The sequence below is a fragment of the Macrobrachium nipponense genome, chromosome 1 (genome assembly GCF_015104395.2).
Source record: "Macrobrachium nipponense isolate FS-2020 chromosome 1, ASM1510439v2, whole genome shotgun sequence".
NCBI lineage: Eukaryota > Metazoa > Arthropoda > Malacostraca > Decapoda > Palaemonidae > Macrobrachium > Macrobrachium nipponense.
Window position 1 is genome coordinate 217,241,023 of NC_087200.1, and position 7,438 is coordinate 217,248,460.

Sequence of the window (7,438 nt, forward strand, 5' to 3'; positions counted from 1 at the left end):
ATATTTTATGATTGACATAATTAGTTTATTGTTTATTTATTCAACCCTTTATATCAAAATTGAATAGTTGTGTGCCTTGATTATTTTTTATCCCACAGACTTCTATGGAACAATTTCCATTGCACATACTAATGTAACATTCCACATAAAGTCTTATCACGAATCTATTTTTCTAAATCTTTGGAAAATTAATAAAAAATAGTTAATTAAATAATAATAATAATAGTTAATTAATTAATTAATTAATATTATTATTATTATTATTATTATTCATTATTATTATTATTCATTATTATTATTATTTATTATTATTATTTTAATTTTTATTATTAATTATTATTATTATTATTATTTTCTTATTATTATTATTATTATTATTATTTTATTATTATTTTTATTATTATTATTATTATTATTATTATTATTATTATTATTATTATTATTCAGTACAGGTACCCTATTCATATGGAACATCCCACAGGGACCATTGATTTGAAAAACAAGTTTCACCAGAATATAGTGTTCATTTAAAAGAAATAGTAGATGGTAACAAGAAATACAGAAAGCGGAGATAAATTATTATAAAAGTAAAACATAAATTCGCAAATTAATAAACAGATAAATAAATACAATAAGGTTAAGAATTGTTCTCAACCGTCCAGCCATAAATAGATTTTTCTCGAGGTTTCAACTCTATTGCCTGAAAAAAAATGGAAAAATTTCCTGTTTCTTTCTGGAGTGGAATAGAATTGCCTTTCATGACTTGGGGTAAAGACAGTATTGTTTTTGAAGAATGTGTTATTATGCAGCTTGCGAAAGAGAGGAGAATGGAGTTGGGGATATGATGGAGAAGGAGAATAATAAGCAGGATATGAAGCAGTATTATTATTATTATTATTGTTTTTTTTTTTTTTTTTTTTTTTTTGCTCTATCACAGTGTTCCAATTCGACTGGGTGGTATTTATAATGTGGGGTTCCGGGTTGCATCCTGCCTCCTTAGGAGTCCATCACTTTTCTTACTATGTGTGCCGTTTCTAGTATCACACTCTTCTGCATGAGTCCTGGAGCTACTTCAGCCTCTAGTTTTTCTAGATTCCTTTTCAGGGATCTTGGGATCGTGCCTAGTGCTCCTATGATTATGGGTACGATTTCCACTGGCATATCCCATATCCTTATTATTTCTATTTTCAGACTTGATACTTATCCATTTTTTGTCTCTTCTCTTCAACTCTGGTGTCCCATGGTATTGCGACATCAATGAGTGATACTTTCTTCTTGACTTTGTCTGGTCTGTTTGCACGTATCACCCTATCCGTTCTGATACCATAGTCCCAGAGGATCTTTGCCTGATCGTTTTCTATCACTCCCTCAGGTTGGTGCTCGTACTACTTATTACTACAAGGTAGCTGATGTTTCTTGTACAGGCTCCAGTGGAGGGCTTTTGCCACTGAATCATGCCTCTTTTTGTACTGGTTCTGTGCAAGTGCCGGGGTATTATTATTATTATTATTATTATTATTATTATTATTATTATTATTATTATTATTATTATTATATTATTATTCTACTACTACTACTACTACTATACTACCACTACTTAAGAGAGTGGGCTCTTTTTTAAGAATGTTATATAGAGAAGAATGTATTTAATAGAAGGTATTTAAAATTTTATTTGCTATATAAGAACAAAATTAAAGTCTTCTAGTGTCTAGCCTACTGTGGGGGAAAAATAATATTCTGCCTTCATAGAGAGAGAGAGAGAGAGAGAGAGAGAGGAGAGACGAGAGAGAGAGAGAGAGAGAGAGAGAGAGAGAGATCCCTCCGCCCAAATGCCTAAAAGGAGAGTTGTGGGGGCGAAGATACCATCGCCCTCCGAAACCACCACTGCAAGATCTATAGATATCATTTAAATCAGAAATCGAGGTGCTGTTGATCATTTTGAAGCCAGTATATCTACACAAAGCATAGCTGATAATTAGGTGACATCCTTTAAACTTTTTTATCAACTCTACTCTCACTCTTGTCAGGGTCGCAAGTGCTCAAAGGTTTTTGCATTGTTCTGCAGAAATTTCCTAGATTTTTTAGACAGTTTCTGCCTGAGAACACGAAAGAAATAAAGTCATCTGTTTCTCTTTCTCTTAATTACATTTGCTGATTCCAGTATCACCCAAATAAGACTTTGGTCATTACCCTTCAGATCAAACCATCGGCTGCGTGAATAAAACCGTTTTTTGATGAGCTGGCCGCCTCTTAATTAGCATATCTAATCAAAGTTGCTCAGGGAAGCTCTCGGAAACTAGAGCAGTCAAGGACGAACCAAATAAACGGCGAAAAAGTCTCATATTTTTTAGAAAAGGTTTTGTCGAACGAACTGCAATTTTGGAGAAAGAATGATGTTTATGTCTGCATATATATATATATATATATATATATATATATATATATATATATATATATATATATATATATATATATATATATATATGTGTGTGTGTGTGTGTGTGTGTGTGTGTGTGTGTGTGTGTGTATGTGTGTGTGGGTGTGTGTGTGTGTGTATGTGTTTGTATATAAAGATAGAGTTATTATCTATCATTATACTTTTTTACGTATCTTTTACACCAGACAAATTTTTGTACAAATATGCCATCCCAACAGCTGCGGAAACCTGTAATCTGTAATTTCAGTCAACATAAACCAAAGGAAAAGGAAATGACTCAAATGTAACATCAAAAATGTCTTTCAAAAACTGATAACAGAAATCTTTGGATTCTGAAACCGCTAAAGCGCTACTTCTTTATCCGCATCATCAGATCAGATATTTAACTAGATCGTAGAAGGTTTAAAGACATTCAAACCAGATGTGAGTTACATTGGAATTATATTGTTCAGACATTTCATCTTTAGTATATTGTCAAATAACCTCTTTTAATTGCAAAGATTATCTTTATAAATGTTTTGGAGAAGTTTATTCAACTATATGTTTATACTTGTTCTATACTTGTTTTGTTAATTAAATAATTCTCATAACAGATACCATTACTTTCGTCTTCTAATTTAGAGACAACTTTAGGTCCTGAATAGTACTAACGTCACATATAACAATACAATCAAATTAACAATCTACTTAATGATGCTTAATAAGTATAATTTGCTGAAGAGTCTTATTTGCATACTTAGATAGCTAGTTAACTTGTTTTTCTTGTTACCTGTGACCTCTTCGGTTTTAAACTGTATTTTTAGAATTGTTCAGTGGCCTGAGAATTTATATCAAAAGTTGAAAGTCTTGTTATGTCCTTTTATGTTCACGTGAGAATTTCTTATATCCTCTACCCAGAGGACCATTGTTGCTTTACAAGACATTTTGGGAATGCAAAAATAAAAGAAGAAACACAAAAATGTTAACGTACCTTGACCTGCAACGTGACATCTCGACCCTTTCTTATTTTATCATTATTTCCGACGGGATTGGTTTTGGTGGCATATAAATATAACACGATAAGAACTATCTTTACGGTCGGTGAAGTTATAAATTGTGGACTATGAAATACCTCGACATGAGTCGTGAATTGCGAGCGACAGGTTTCCAATGGGAATGTAAAGATCTTATGAGCTGAAGAAGTTGTTATTATGGAAAGTCCTGAAGTTTGGAAGAGCAATGGAATGATTCTCTGTGGAAGATAAAATAAATAAGTGAAACACTAGATAAATGGATTCATTTATATAATGAAATCATAATAGATAAATGAATGAAAAAATTACAGAATTTTTAAAAGATATTATGATTTTTATGAGTACCGGATTGCCAGTCACCTACTGTTACTGCATTCTAATGAATCTCAAGTCAGTGAGTCATTTCAAACACAAAGAAGAAAACGACTCAATTAAAAGTGAAAGTGAAATGTTCACCTGAGTGACATTCAGCCATCAAAAATAATTTTCTTGCTCTCCATTGGCCGTCACTCCAACTATTTTAAGGAATGGATTAAAAATGCAGTGGACGAACAGCTTCAATCATATATATATATATATATATATATATATATATATATATATATATATATATATATATATATATATATATATATATATATATATGTATATATACATATATATATATATAATGTGTATAGTTACTTGTAAATTAAGAATAAGAGATAAAAAAAATGGAAAAGGAAAATGAGAGAGATAGCAGAGAATAATATTTATGAAAACAGCGAAGTTATACTCTCCTTAGTTATTTTTCTATCACAAGATCCCGAATAACCACCCGAATAACCATCAATAACTAACTATCTTTTATTGATGACAATGGCCTCAAACTCATAAAGATCTCAGTAAAGAGGAATTTCATTACGCAAATTCTTTCCTCGCCAAGACTGCCGGGGTTTGCACATGGAAGGTTTTCAGATTTAATTTCCCTAGTGTTCGGGTATTAGTGATGGATTTCATAGTAGTATAAAAGAAATGCTTATCAATTTAAAACCTTGTAGGATTAATTACTCCTTCCTCGTTGATGGCTTTCGTGACAGAGCAACCAGACTGACCTGAGACTGCAAGAAGTTGGGTCACAGATTTAATGAAATACTTCGTTGATAAAAGATGTGGAAATTAGGATACAGAATTTAGGATATAGTTGATATATTTGTGTTGGTAAGAACTGAAGATAATGATGGATAATAACTTATAAGTGGTATAGGAGCAAATGTAAGAAAAAGCCAGAATAAACAGAACATAATCTCTCTCTCTCTCTCTCTCTCTCTCTCTCTCTCTCTCTCTCTCTCTCTCTTCTCTCTCTCTCTCGATATTTATATTATATATATATATAATATATATATATATATATATATAATATATATATATATATATATATATATATATATATATATATATATATATATATATATATATATAGTATATATATATATATATATATATATATATATATGTATGTAAATGTATATGTATATTTATATGTATATACATACATACATATATAAACGAAATTTTACTCAATATGGCTGTATAAACTATGGTAGATTTTTCAGTACAGATTACAGCAATACGTAATTTTTATTATCATTAAAATGCTTAGGTGTCAAGTCACCAAAGGTCGGCAACTGTAATACGCGTGATATAGTATTTCCCACAACCATAAACCAGAAGTATATCCTCAACGCCAAGCTTTATAGCGCAGTAATGGCGGTGTCACTCGCCATTTCAGTTCCTGTTGCGAGGATATAAAAGAAGTTATGAGATATCCCGAGATCTCTTACTTACTACTATCACATAGTAGCCCTTATCTTTATAGACAATTGCTCATTCAGTTAAAAAAAGTTTTAACAATTAAATAAACTTTAACATTTCTAAAATGTTTAACTCAATTACTCATTATCAAACCCTATGCTGAATTTGGATGCTGAGGTGAACTACATTAGCAACATTTCCTTCGCACAGTGCTATATAATATCATTTTTAAGTAATTACCAAAAACTGTTTTCCATGTAAATATACACACTCACTCTCGCACCCATACACACGCACACACACATACACACAAATTAATCACCCAACGATACCTTCTACAGAATATTGCTTTGTATTAAGACCTGGACGGTAGGCTTAAAATCTACTGAATTAACTGTAATGAACTAATTATAATTTTGTTGTAGAGTTTTCTGTGCATCTTAATTCATGAACTTTAAAGGGAACGATAAAAGCAAGTCTTTATCATAGAAATATATATATATATATATATATATATATATAGATATATATATATATATATATATATATAATAGATTATACATATCTATATATATAGTAATGTATATATATATCATATAATATATATATATATATATATATATATATATATATATATATATCTATATATATATAGATATCTATATATATATATATATATATTATATATATATATTATATTATATATAATTATATTAATAATATATATATAATATATATATGTTTATATATATATCTCATATTATATATTATATATAAATTATATATATATTAGATATATCTATATATATAAATATATACTCTATTATATATATATATATATATATGTATATATATAATTATATATACTATATATATAGTATATAATAATATAATATTATATACATATATATATATATATATTATATAATTATATTACATCAATATATATTAATCTATTATTATTTATATATATTATATATATATATATATATATAATATTATTATAGTGTAATATATATATAGAGATATATATATAATATTATTATCTATCTATATATAGATATCTATATTATCTCTATATATTTATATCTCTATATCTAATATATTATCTATATATATTATATATATATATCTATAATAATATCTAATAATATCTATATTATATCTATAATAGAATATCTAATATATATTACAGATAACTATATCTATATAATATATATATAGATATATCTAATATTCTATAAATAGAATACATATTTATATTCTATATACATATATAAGAATACCTATATATAGATATATTATATATATAGATATATATACATACTATACAATAATATATTAGAATATATATAACTATAATACTATATATATACATATATATATATATATAATAGATATATACTATATATATTAATTATCTATATAATATATTATATAGATATTATCTATATCTATATATGATATATTATATATAATATATTTATATTATATATATAATATATTATCTATTATATATAGATATATATATAAGAGAGAGAGAGAGGAGAGAGAGAGGTAGAAGAGAGAGAGAAGAGAAGAGAGAAGTTCAAGGAAAGAGAACAATAAAATCAAGACTTTTAAATATATATGCAACTTGGTAATGGTGATACTTTAAATGTTAAACGTAATGTAAATGAACTCTTTCTTCTTGATTTTGTCAATCAACGTCACGTCTGGTCTATTTGCACGTATCACCCTATCTGATACATATTCCCCAGTGGATCTTTGCCTGATCGTTTTCTATCACTCCTTCAGGTTGGTGCTCGTACCACTTATTACTGCAAGGTAGCTGATGTTTCTTGCACAGGCTCCAGTGGAAGGCTTTTGCCACTGAATTATTCCTCTTTTTGTACTGGTTCTGTGCAAGTGCCGGACATTCGCTTGCTATGTGGTTTATGGTTTCATTTATCGTATTGCACTTCCTACATATGGGAGAGATGTTATTTCCGTCTATCGTTCTTTGAACATATCTGGTTCTTAGGGCCTGATCTTGTGCCGCTGTTATCATTCCTTCAGTTTCCTTCTTTAGCTCTCCCCTCTGTAGCCATTGCCACGTGTCATCGCTGGCTAGTTCTTTAATCTGTCTCATGAATTGTCTGTGCATTGGTTTGTTGTGCCAGTCCTCTGTTCTGTTTGTCATTCTCCTGTCTCT